Raw genomic sequence first — 13,924 nt, forward strand, 5'->3', positions numbered from 1 at the left:
GCTGCAATACAGGAAAAGCTGAAAAAGATTTCATCCCATCCTGACCACTGTACCTAAAGGATCCCAAGAACTAGGAAGTCTTTGCTGTCAGCACATACACACACCTCCACACACATCAGGAGATCTCTGCAGCTGAAATAATTGTTCTTTAAAGGAATTAGAACTTTAAATTAAAATTATTATTAGCTGGCCAAAGGAAGACTGCATCTGGAAACAGAGGCCAGAATGCAGCCCGTTTCTATTTCTGAGGAGGAGGTTAAGGAAAGCGAAGGTAAGGAACAGACTGATGATATTCCAGGGAGGGTAGAAAACAACTGTGTCAAACCCAAACATGGTTTATCGAGCAAGAAAGTTAAAGGCAGAAAAACCATGCCTACAATAAACAGAGTGAATTCATTAGTTTTAGTACTTAGTGGTACCACTGTGTGTGTTTTCTGTGGGATGTTGGGCCCTGTTTATATCATGGGGACGTGACTCTTCTTTTTACCCAAGATACACAACAAGCGCAGTGCATTTACTGTGTGGAATTAAACAGCCCAAACAGTATCTTCCTTAAGGAATAGTAGCATCTCTTCAGGAGATAACTGCTCTAGCAAAGTGTAATGGTGAGAGTAAATAGCAGATATTTGAAATACACGTTCAAATATACACTTCCATGGGAGCAAATTAGCCATAACATATGGAAGGCAGTACCCACACTCCAGCCTGCATTGCTTCCTCTCCATTCCCTGGTCACCTCTTGCTGCCTACATTTCAAATGTATGCACAGATGCTCAAAGTTTAGATCAAGAGTCAGTCTGTCCTCAGCTGTCTTTAAAAAAATTGTGTATTATCTTTGGCATCTTTTATAGATGATTTGACAAGTTACCAAAACCACAATTACATATACTTGAAACACAATTGTACCCACACCTAAAGCTAAGCAGGCAGCAGCAAACAACAGGGAGAAGAAATGTAACCAGATCCTTTTCTAAGACACAAGGAAACCATAAATTGACAACCCATGAGGACAAGAGAAACAACTGACAGGGGACTGCATGTCTTTCATGCTGATGCACAGCTTGCTTAAATCTCTCCTTGGTTTTTCAGCCCATGACCTTTGGATCTGTGTACAGATGCCTGTTGTACAGTACCCTTTTGTTCTAGGAAAAATGTCTTTCCCAACTATAGTTTTCAGCTGGTTGCACAAGTTTCCTAATAAAGAAATGAGCTATTACACCAGGATGGCTTTAGGTCCCTTAGAAAGGTCGCAAGTGTCTGTGCTGCTGTAGGGGAAATTGGAAGAGCCAGAGGAACACATGCCCGTGCAGGATCTGATCTAAACGGAGTCTCTCAATGGGGGTTGTTACAGACACCAGTCCTCTTGCCTTCATTTACAGGGGGTGAGCTCTTCCTACCCTGAAAACAACTAAAAAGAAATAGTAGGTGACTCTTTGACATTTAACTAACTACTCACAATTTTTTCTCCACTAGATTGACTGAGTTCTTGAACCACATATTCTGAGCTGCCAGCACTCTCTGCATATCTCTGACATGGGATGCAGTTCCATAGAGCTATTTGTACATGGGAACAAAATAGGAAGGTTAAAAATAGACACCTAAAAGATTTTATCAGGATGTTCAGATGTGTTTGATGAGCTGTCAGCAGTTAGATCACCTACATGTGCCACTTGTCAGACAAATAAAGGAAAGGATAGATAGAAAATTATAGACAGACAGACAGATAGATAGATAGTGTTCCATCATCATTGAGCTATTTTCCTCCTTCAGAAGAAAATTTGGCCACTCAATAAAGCAGTACAAAATCTTCAGAGACAGAAGCTGAAAGGTAAGGAAAATATATTTTTGGACAGGACAAACAGAAGCAGCCCAAATAATGATGCCAATTTGATCAAAGTACAATGGACTGGCTATTTCCCACTAAGAAATGGACATGAAGGAACAGTGGTTGTAGGGGAATTAAAACATTCCCATCCTTGCAGAAACAGGAAATAACAGAAATAATGTTGCTATCTACAGTACTTATGAGGTTCAAGACCTTAATGAAGGCAGTTTTCATGTTAGTGCCAAAGATGGAACTGCAGTCCAAGGAATGGTCCAAAATTTCTCAAAATGAAAGCATAATGAAAGCATGTCTGATATGTTATGCCTCATTTCAGAATAGAATTTTATTTGCCAGAATGCAAGGGGCTTGCTACTTCTGTTCATCACTTTTACAGACAGGTGTTTCCCAATCTCTTGCTGCACTCAATGGTTTTAAAAACATGAAAATTTTGCAGTTCAAGGTAAGCACAGAATAATTTTATGCACTCAGCCATGACAGCACTTGATTTAAAGCCAATGAAATTATTACTGAAAGAAATCCCTAGCATATTTTGCAGACAGGTCATTACTTTGGCTGGCCTCTGAAAGCTCTGCTGATCAAAAATGTGTGTCTCTTACAAAGGAAAAATCAAACAATTACAGTAATTAACCAAGGAACAATACTGGAATCTCCATCAAGGACGGTAATATATTCCCTTCTAAAATGCTCATTCCAGGCTGCGTTATTAACAGATGTGTCACACTGGTAAGAGATGAAATATTTTTCTTTATCTTTCACTGAAAGTCTTATTACATTTACTTAAATCAAAGGCTACCAGAAAACAATAAGTTCTTCACTTCCTTTTTCTGTTGATTAAAGTAAAAAGCTATTTCTCTACCTAGTCTAGTCAGATTGAATCTAAGTGCTTTCAACATCATTATCACCATGGCAGCTATATTCATAGTGTTCTTCATTGCCTTCCCAGCCACTGTAACTGCTTTTTTGACAAACAGTGTATTAAATATTATAATTGCTCAAAAAGCTCTTCATAGATTAATTTTCTTGTGTATAAATTTATCTTTTCCCCAGATAACTAAAATACTCTTCTCCAAAGACATTACTTTTCTTTCAAAAACCCTCTATTAATTCTATTTGCAAAAGCTGACAACAAAACTAAAATATTTCAAACAGAAACACTTCAAAATCAGTTGTTTGGTTTTTAGTTTATTTTTTTTCACAAAGTAGAAAATTGTAAATGTTACTTGAGATGATAAATGGAACAAGGACATTTTGATAATGTGAAGGCAGATATCTTGGGGACAAAGGTTGGTAACCACAGTCCTCTTCATCTCTAGTAGTTGCATAACTAGAGATTTTGAAACAGAGAAGAAAAAACAAACTTAATAGTGATGCCAAAAAAAAAAATAGTTACTAAATTTGCAGAAAGCCAGAGTGAATAGTTAATAATTAGTCCCTTACACAGCCAGTGAGAAATATCTGTGTTTCAGAAAAACATGTTTTGGCTTCTTTTATTATTATAATTACAGTGAGTAATTGAGGATTCACAGGAGGAGGAGGGAGGAGGAAGGAGGAAGGAGGGAAGGAGGAAGGAGGGGAAGGAAGGAAGGGAAGGAAGGAGGAAGGAAGGAGGAAGGAAGGAAGGAAGGAAGGAAGGAAGGAAGGAAGGAAGGAAGGAAGGAAGGAAGGAAGGAAGGAAGGAAGGAAGGAAGGAAGGAAGGAAGGAAGGAAGGAGAAGGAAGGAAGGAAGGAAGGAAGGAAGGAAGGAAGGAAGGAAGGAAGGAAGGAAGGAAGGAAGGAAGGAAGGAAGGAAGGAAGGAAGGGAAGAAGGAAGGAAGGAAGGAAGGAAGGAAGGGAGGGAGGGAGGAAGGAAGGAAAGGAAGGAAGGAGGGAAGGAAGGAGGGAAGGAAGGAGGGAAGGAGGGAGGAAGGAGGGAGGAAGGAAGGAAGGAAGGAAGGGAAGGAAGGAAGGAAGGAAGGAGGAAGGAAGGAAGGAAGGAAGGAAGGAAGGAAGGAAGGAAGGAAGGAAGGAAGGAAGGAAGGAAGGAAGGAAGGAAGGAAGGAAGGAAGGAAGGAAGGAAGGAAGGAAGGAAGGAAGGAAGGAAGGAAGGAAGGAAGGAAGGAAGGAAGGAAGGAAGGAAGGAAGGAAGGAAGGAAGGAAGGAAGGAAGGAAGGAAGGAAGGAAGGAAGGAAGGAAGGAAGGAAGGAAGGAAGGAAGGAAGGAAGGAAGGAAGGAAGGAAGGAAGGAAGGAAGAAGGAAGGAAGGAAGGAAGGAAGGAAGGAAGGAAGGAAGGAAGGAAGGAAGGAAGGAAGGAAGGAAGGAAGGAAGGAAGGAAGGAAGGAAGGAAGGAAGGAAGGAAGGAAGGAAGGAAGGAAGGAAGGAAGGAAGGAAGGAAGGAAGGAAGGAAGGAAGGAAGGAAGGAAGGAAGGAAGGAAGGAACAACAAAAGGAACCTGAAGCTGACAAAGGAAGGTTGATAACAACAGCCATTGCTCTGCACTTAGCAGTGGTATAAATGAGAATGATTCAGGGAATTGCATATTCAAATAGTACAGAAAAAAACAACTAAAGAGCTACCATGCTGTAACAGTAAAGTAGCCAGGAAAGAGTAAAACCATTTTTTATTCAGCTAATAACCCTTAAATTCCACTAGTTCCCTTCAGTTGTCAATAGGTTTCACAAAAACACTTCAGCAACAAAATCCTCTTTAAATAGATGCTATAAAGAACTTGGCAAGGACAGTACATGTTGTGAAAGAGAAGTGGAAAAATATGTCAGTCAGTCTGCATGTGCTGGGATGCTACCAGATGATATGTAAGACATGGATATCTTAATAAAGAGACAGCTTCATTTTTAAAATATGAATCATTCTGAAGCTGAAAGTATATAATCTTCATTGACCTCATCATAACAGGGCAATGAAAAGGAGAGAAAACAGAAAAGGGGTCTAGCTCGTTTGTGGTGGCCCCACTATCCTTCCATGACTTCTGTCATCCTGCTCAACCCATTACATTCTCTACCTGTCCCTAAACTTCTTGAATCATCTTTGACAACTTCACCTTTCATCACAGAGCCTTCAGTTCACTTGAACTGCTCAAGCAGATCAAAACTGCTTGAAGGAAATTTCCTCCTTTTCTTTCAGCTTTTACAAGAATGTGAAGTCAGAACGAACTCCAGTGTCATGTCTTCAAAACAGCACGGGTCACTTGCGACCTGTGAAATGCCTCTGTCGCCATTTTAGTCATGTTTCAGTGGAGTTGTATTCAGCTTTTTATCTACTTATTTCTGCACTGTATAATCCCTCACCCCCAGCTGCACAACCAAGGCTTTGAGAGGAACAGAAACTCTTCTCTGAATGACAAAAAGAGCTAGAGAACTTGGCAGGGTTTTGCAGAGAACTCCTCTAATTACCCTGCAATATTTAGACCTGCAGCATCATAATTTGCCTTAGGAAATTATTCTTCCACAGAGTTTTGCTTGGAATAAAATCCTCAGAGGACGATAGTGACATCTGCAGCTCATGCACCACAGGTTTCTAAGAAGAAGGGCAAGGCTTTTGCTTCAGTGAAACTCTCTTTCATTTCTGCTGGTTATACATGAGTTCAGTGCTGCTCTGTTCTAAGTAGGCAGTTGTTGTGGGTGAACCACAGGTGGCAGCTCAGCCCCACACAACTCACTCCCTCCCCGGCACTGGTATGGGGCAGAGAATAGAAGGGTAAAAGTATGACAGCTTGTGGGTTGAGATACAGAGAGTTTAACTGATAAAGTGAATATTGGGCACACAAGCAAAGCAAAACAAGGAATTCAATTACCACTTTCCATGGGCAGGCAGGTGTTCAGCCTTTCCATCCCCAGGAATGCAGGACCTATCGCATCAGTGGCTTTTGAAGACAAACAGCATGTCTCTGAATGTTGCTCCTTTGTCCTTCTTTCCTTGAATATTTTTATCGCTGAGCATGACACCGTGTGGTATGCAATGCCCCTTTGGCCAGGTGGGGTCAGCTGTTCCACCTGTGTCACCTCACAGCTTCTTTTGCACTCTCAGCCTCCTCACAGCCTAAGGAGCTCAAAAGGGACCTTGCTGCTGTGTAAGCACTGAGCAGCAATAACTAAAACATCAGTTTTCTGTCAACACTGTTTTGGTCACCAATCCAAAATATAGAGCCATACAAGCCACTGTGGAGAAAATTGATCCAACCAAAACCTGTACCTCAGTGTGAAGAAATTATATTTGCTTCTGCTGTAGAAAGTATGATCACATAAGGTAAAAAAAAAAACAAAAAACCCCAAACGAACAAACAAACAAACAAACAAAAAAAAAAAAAACAAACCAACAAACCCAAGCTTTGTAAAAACTATCAGTAAACTTTAAAGGAGAAAATAAAAGTAGCACCAGTAAGATCCTTAGTGTCACAAAATACTTAACCTACTTTGAAGTTAGAGAAAATGTGGGAAAATAGGCCATTAACTTCCCATTCAAATTATGTCTTCCTCATTGCTTTTACACATGGAACTTCAAATTCTAAGTCATTTATGGATTTTTCACATATATGTTGAGCAGATACTCTACTACTATAGAATACTACTGTACTAGCTACCAAATACAGCAGTAAATTATGTTAAAACAGACACAAAAAGTGCTAGAAATAAGATTGCTTTACCCTCTTATTGGAAAAGAAGAGGTTAAAGCTTTTGGAGGTTTCTATGTTGTGCTTACTCTTCCTTTATGCAAAAAGTGTATTGTTACAAATGGATGCTTTCTCATGAGTTAAATAGACAGATGAGAACAAAAATGTTTTACTGTTTATATGGAATTTGCTTGCTCATTTCTGCTTTACAGAGCCACCACTTAGCTGAGGTGAACTTGCACAGAAGTTCATTAAGTGAAAGTGGAGAAGCAGGATGTACATTCCTGGTTTCACTCACAGTGCTGTATTTTGCATTCAACTGGGACATTAGGAACAATCAAGGACCTGCACTTCCCCACTTGTCAAAAGGAAATGCTGTGGTTTCTGGAGCAAGGCAGTCGAATGCTCCTACAGAACAGAGCAGAAATAAATGGTACAATCCTTTTCTTGTGACCATTAAGGGAATTTATGCTAATACAGTTCAGGCAATCTACATGACCAACCTTGGAACAAAGTGTATTTCTGCAAATTGGGTTGGGATGCACTAGTAGAAGTCCACAGCTCTAATCTAGACTAGCAGATATTCTTACAGCTGTCCAAAGCCTAAGCATGTTCAACTGCAGCCACATTCCTTTTCAAAGCTGCCATTTTTAGGAAATTATCTCTGTCACATGTTCTTGAGAGTTATTTAACAGGTATTAGCTGTTCACTGGAGCAAAACTATATCAGAGAAACAATAAGTTTCAAGTTTTCACCCTGTTTCCAGTCTTTAAAGAAATATTGATCTTTATTGCATAAACCACCTCTCCAGAAAAGTCTCCTAGCTCCCTGCTTTGTAGCAACAAATCAGTGAAATATCAAGTGTTGCCATACTTCAACTAATGTAAAAGGAGACAGCAAAATTATAAGCTGGAATGAATACAAATATTTTAAATCCAGTCCTTTAATTTAAAAATTAAATCTTAACTGGCTAGAAATTATTGATTTTTCTGAGAATTAGACAACATAAGATGATACTCCTTCAGAGGAACATCCTTTTAAAAGCATATGCAGAGAAACAGGACTTGCACCACTTGTGCTCCTACAGAAGAGATGTCTTAGACACACTCAGAGAACGTCCTGTATCTTCAGAAGGTTCATATATATAACTTTCAAGGTATAAGATAGTCATTGGATAGAAAAGTTTTGCTCCTGATAATTACAGAAGAAAATAACTGAACATGGAAATGCAAGCCTCTGTGTCTGACATCTTTATTGTAAATTCAATTGGTTATGGAGAATCCAATTGCTAATGGAAAAACTGGAGTTCAAATATGTAGGAAGAAAAGATCCACAGTGTCTTTCTCTTTTGGTAGCTATGGTTTAGATTTTTCTGTGACTGTTATGAGATAAATAGAGCTTCTAGTTAGAAATGTGTTCATCAAAACATATGGAAAGGGACTTTTTACAAGAGTATATAATGACAGGACAAGGGGAAATGGCTTCAAACTGAAAGATGATGGATTTAGATTGGATATTAGGAAGACATTCTTTACTGTGAGGATGATGAGGCAGTGGAACAGGTTACCCAGAGAAGCTGTGGCTGCCCCATCCCTGGAAGTGTCCAAGACCAGGTTGTACAGGGCTGGGAGCAACCTGGGCTGGTGAGAGGTGTCCCTGCCCATGGCAGGGAGGAGGTTGGAAGAAGGTGGTCTTAAAGGTCTCTTCCAGTCTGTACCATTCTGCAATTCTATGACCCTGCTCCAATGAGAAACACACCATGATCCAGCTGCAGACAAATGTTGCAATCTGGGAGGAAAATTCTTCAGAGCAAGTCAGGAAATAGCAGCAGGTACTTGTTGGGAATTTCTCCCTTTTTATCAGATCTATTCTGCCTACACCATTCTTGACTGCAACTGACTCTAAGAGCTCCAAAAGCAAATCTGGATTACAAAAATAAGATCATTTAAAGTACCAGAGGTGAAAAAAATTCTAGTATAGTCAAGTTCTGTTTCCAGGCCAAGGCAAATTAGACACTTGGCACTGAATGGATAAAGAGGAGCAAGAGGATAAAGTGTTCTTGAGCTGTTGCTTGGTTGTAAGTGGGCAAAATTACTTCCCACAGTGTCTCACACTAAGAAAGAGGGGCAGCACTTTCCATTTCCCTTCTCGCCTGCTTGAGGGAAATGCATGACTATGAGAAGACTGGAGCAATGAATTAATTTTTTTTCCCCTTTTCTTCTTGCAGTTGTGCAAGGTCTTTTATTCCCTCTATAGCCAGGCTTCAACTTTCAGTCTGTCACAAAGAAGGAGAAAAATCTTGCCTCATATAGAACTGGCCCACAAATTGTTGAATTAAGTAGAATGATGTGCAATGTGAAGCATCTCTCTGCATGATCCAAATAGTCTGTCTCTTCACCTCTCCATTCATTTAAAAAGTCCATTGTACTCCAGATTTCCTGGAGTTCTACTAAGAATGGGTATTTAGAGATATTTAATGTCTAATGGCATTCTACTGCTGAGACAGTCTTTGGGAAATTCCTACCCTGTGTTTACTGGTTTTTCTCTCACATTTTCACTCACATTTAGTTTCAGGAAAAAAGGCTGAGGCATAATGGGGTTTTTTCATTCATTCATTTTCTTTTAAGTCCATTAAGATTTAAAAAACTTGAATCAGAATAATTCAAGACTATAGTAAGAATTTTAAAGAAACAGTCATTCAAGGGAAGAATATCTCCAGAGTCCCAGTAATGACTACCTTTTATTTTGTCACTTAATTATAGGTTATCATAGATTATATAATTGTGTATGAAAATTGAAGATCAGTATAGTACCGTTCATATAACTGGCAATTAATCATGTCCTTTAAAATTCTCCATGTCTTTCCTCTTGTGTAGAAGAAAACAAAAATGTACCATCAGAGAACATCTGAAATGTGTGTCCTCTTTCTAAATACCCAGCCTGTTGCATAAGGACTCATGATGCTTATTTACACCTTTTCCAATCCACTTCTTAATTAAATTGTATCTCACCCAAATTTTTGTATCTCACCACCCCTCACTGCCCCTCCCTATGCCAAAGCCACAAAAAGTCAAGGAGCTGGTAACTCCTAATGGCCTGCAGTCCCTGGTCTGCAGACAGAGAATCTGGCAAAACCGTCTGGACTGGCAGATCCCAAACGCATTTTATGTGGACCTCAAACAAATTTTGAGTGGATCCAGTAAAGAAGAAGAAAATCTAAATAAACAGAAATTTGCAATGTGCAAGCAGTAGCAATAAAGGCATCTGTTTGAAAATAATTTTTAAACCACTAGATTATGGGGCTACTAAAATGATATCCAGACACCATATATGTTAGATTTAAACAGGGATTTGTGCTCAAACCCAGTTAAATTTCAAACATACACTTGGAAACTCCAGAACTGCTCTAGAACCCATAGTCAAATGCTTATTTCTAAATTTGTCCCAAAGGAATTCTTGCACCTCATTCAGGAAATATTATTTCATTTATTTTTTACAATTTTATTTAAACTCATGTTCATCCTGATGGTTGAACAGTTGTTTGAAATGACAGCTCCTCCCTTCCCTTGCAGGAATTTAAATAGGAACATTAGCAGATATGAATTTAAGGCAATTTTTATTATTCCCTTGCATTTCACCTCCTCCAACTTTTGTAATTCCTCGCTACCTATATTAAAAATTTTAGAAACAAAATACACAAATAGCCAAAGCTATGGGTGATTAGAGGAGCAGTGACAATAATCAGTGCAAAATAAAATCAAATAAGGCTAATCATGGTTGATTTGAATAAGGTTAAACAATTACAGGAAATTAAATTATTAATAAAATGGGTCATGTCACTGCTAGATCTGGATAAATTGATTTTAGCATATATTATTCCATTAACTTAATTCTTCTTTGTGTTTTGGTGGGGGGTTTTAATGAATCAATTTATTCCACCACTGCTTCTTAGTTCAAGCAGAACTTTATACAATGTTGTTTCACAGTTCAGGCTAGTCAATTGTACAAACGTGATTTCTGACTCAATCACATTAGTGTTAAATTTCATCCATTTCTTATGCTCTGGTCTTAACCTGAACTCATGAAAACTTTCATCATGAACCTTCACCTTTATAAATGTAGGAAGATTTCCTTTGGACCATATTTATTTACACGTTAAGAAGAACAGAGTTTTCATTGTTCCCATTCTTTGTTGGGAAAGAGACCTGAATATCTGCTAAATTTTCATTAAACTTATTTCAAAATTTTAAGACCAGAATGGATCAAAACAATCCACCAGCTTGACTTTCATAATAAAGACCATAAAAATCTCATCCTGTGATTTCTGCAGCTAGGTGATTGGTGAATTAATTCCTCACTAATAACAATGTAGCTTCTGCAGGCTTTTTTCACAGCCTCTCAATTTTTTATTTTAATGCAATAATGGCACCAGACAGGAAAAGTTACATTTTCAAATGTTTGTGGAAAAAAATTACTTCATTGATTGTGACTACGTAGTCTTTTACGGGTGTTTTCTTGCTTTATTCTAGCTCCAATATGAAGTATGCACACTGTATGGAGAAGGGACAGAGATTAATGACCTTTTGCAAAAATAAATTGTGTGATGAGTCATGTCATATCTTCAGGCACTTGAATTTGTCAAGTACAGAACATGAACACAATGATCCGGCTAAGCAATTTACCCAGGGTCCATCTACCTCTACATTGGGCCACAATGCAGAGATCTGTAAAGAAGCTCTAGGCAACCTGGTGCCAGGGCTGTGGGAAGCATAACATTGCTGGCACTGTCAGCACACAGCTGTTACACCCAAAGACAACACCAAATTACAGGTGGCTAAATCACCTGGGACCCTCAAGTCCACCCATGTGCCATGTTTTCCTTTGATCTGCTGGGATATTGGGTAGCAGGATCGCTGGTGTGGTTTCCCTGCCCCCAAGTCATCAAGTATGCAGTCCTGCGGATTTCAGAAATACAGTTTGCAGTTGTGAAGAACAGCCTGTTCTCATTTTTTTTTCTGCTTGAATTTGCTTGAACTAGAGGCCAAATCAAGAATGCTACCATAAAGTTAATGAACAGTGGGTGCCAGTCAGCTACAGATCTTTTCAAAGGAAAACCTGCAAACTGAAAAAAAATGCCTTCAAACTGTCTAATTGCAGATAGACTAAGGGGATTTTAGATCAAGTGCTTATGCAAAAGGTGAGTAATCAAAGACAGCAGCCTTAGAAAAACAGGTATTTCAAAAAACTTTACTTGTTTTCATTCACCACTGATTGTCTCTTTCCCATAGGATGAATCCATTTAAAATCGTGTCTGTTTCTGCAGTGCAGAGCAATGTGTTGCTGCAGGAGGTACAAGCAGTGCTTATTATGAGCTGCTATCAAAATCCATGGTTACTTAAGGAACAGTTAACCCATAATAATGATCGTCTGGATCAGTAGATTCGTGAAGGTTTAAAACTGAAAAAAATTTACCTTGAGATTGGTAGAGTTCTTTAGAGCCCCAAGGTCGTGGGTTCAACCCCCATTTACTTAAGAGCTGCACTCGGTGATCCTTGTGGGTCCCTTCCAATGCAGAGTGTTCTGTGAATTTGGGATTACAGCTGCTTCATCTGCACCACAAGCAGACAAATGCTGGTAGAGGGTCCCAGAAAGCTAAGCAGCAGCAACCCTAATGCCCCCAAAAAATTAGGAGTCAAATATGCCTTAGGAAAGAAGTAGAAAAGATTTTTAAGTGAATCCTACCTTATAGAAGAAGAATGATTTCTGTAGAACAAAAGTCACTTTCACTATTTTGTAGATAACTCAGGTTGTAACAAAATCTTAGCTTAAAACTGTGGATGTCATTAACAAATCTCTGTCTAATTTCCATCTATTTTTCCATTTCAAAGGTAAGAAACAGCATTTCATATTCTAACTCGACTTTTTTACAGAGAATTTTCAAATTCTCCCAGGGAACAGCAGGGAGAATTTGACACAAATGTCTGTCTTTGCCTTGTTTGTGGTTTTGCCAGGGCATTTGCACTACAAATAATGTTTCAAGACTACCATCATCCTTTTAAAGTCCTTGAAGTACAGTCTGAGCATGCCTCCTTCTGGAACTCCTCAGCCCCACACTGCAGGCCAAACTAAAAGAGAGATGTAAATATTCAAATTACAGTATCTGGTAGGAATTATTAAGTTTAGTTTGTCAAGTTGAACTATGCTGGTCACTTCGGGATAGAGGTTCTTTGCTACCTGTGTGCTATCCTGTCTCTCCCTTACAAAGTTTCCCTGTCTGAAGTGTATTTTGAATGAAAACAGACATTATGTTGAAAGTACATTTAAATTAAAACCTCCACAGGAAAGTGCAGGAACCCCTCAAGTACAACTTTTAAGGTGTCCTTCCCCTGTGACCTGGCTTATTAGAAAAAGGGACAGCAGTCTAATAAAGCCTGACCTTACCTAACAACTGAGACAATTGCTAAGAGTAGCAATGAATATGACACTCTTAAGCCTTGAAATCCTATCAGCTGGGACTGTTTAAAGTAATTAATATAGAAACTGGAGTGTAATTTGTTTGTTTCAAAGGACAATCGTGCTCAGCACAAGCATTTCAGAGGACTAAGGATGCATTAGTAAGAGGGATTACTTGTGTGCAAAATGCTCTCAGTCTAAAAAAGCCTCCAGACACTTTCACCTTCTGAATGTCACAGTGTCCTACTCTCTGTCCTTAACCTGTGTTTTAGCAATGCATTTATTTGTTTATTCAAACAGCAGTGATCGTAGCTGCTGCTTCAGTTTTTCACATTGCAAGGACGTTTCAGGGATGTTGCAAAGTTATCATTCACAGGCAACCAGCCATAGCTGAGAAACTAAAAGAAGAAAACAAAAAGAGAAGGGTTATTTAATCACAAAGGTATGAAGTCAGTATTTTAGAGCTCTACTTTCAAAAATAACTCATATTTACCTCCATGCCTGCACCCTCGGGACAATGCTAGGCTTCTGCAAGCAATCTTGCAACCATTGTTTGAGACTTCATTCATTAGTGTTTGAAAAATACTTTGAGACTCTCAAAAGAGAGATGCTACAGTATTCTAAATATCTGCCTAATTAGCTCTGATCAGAAGTTGTTTTACCCAATCAAGAGGAAAGATCAAAAATATCATTGAAAAATGAACCGCAAAACAAAACAAAACAAAAATCAAATTGAAGATGTTTAAATACCTTCCTATTTATTTATGGAGAAGGCTTAGTATATCTCTTCCAAAATGCATGACTTTTAGGACCACGTGGACATCCCTATCCAGGCCTGGAGCATAGATGAGGGGCACTGCTGCAGGCAGTGGTCTTAGGACAAGGTCTGGTAGCAGCCTCCACAGGGAACCTTCTTTATCAGCTCTGCTAGTACACCACAGTTTTCCTTCATTACTGTTAGCCCTAGTCATTGTCATCAGATGGTTTTGTTCTTACCCAGCACCAAAAATGCTGGCACTACA

The sequence above is a fragment of the Zonotrichia leucophrys genome, chromosome 2 (genome assembly GCF_028769735.1).
Source record: "Zonotrichia leucophrys gambelii isolate GWCS_2022_RI chromosome 2, RI_Zleu_2.0, whole genome shotgun sequence".
Lineage (NCBI taxonomy): Eukaryota > Metazoa > Chordata > Aves > Passeriformes > Passerellidae > Zonotrichia > Zonotrichia leucophrys.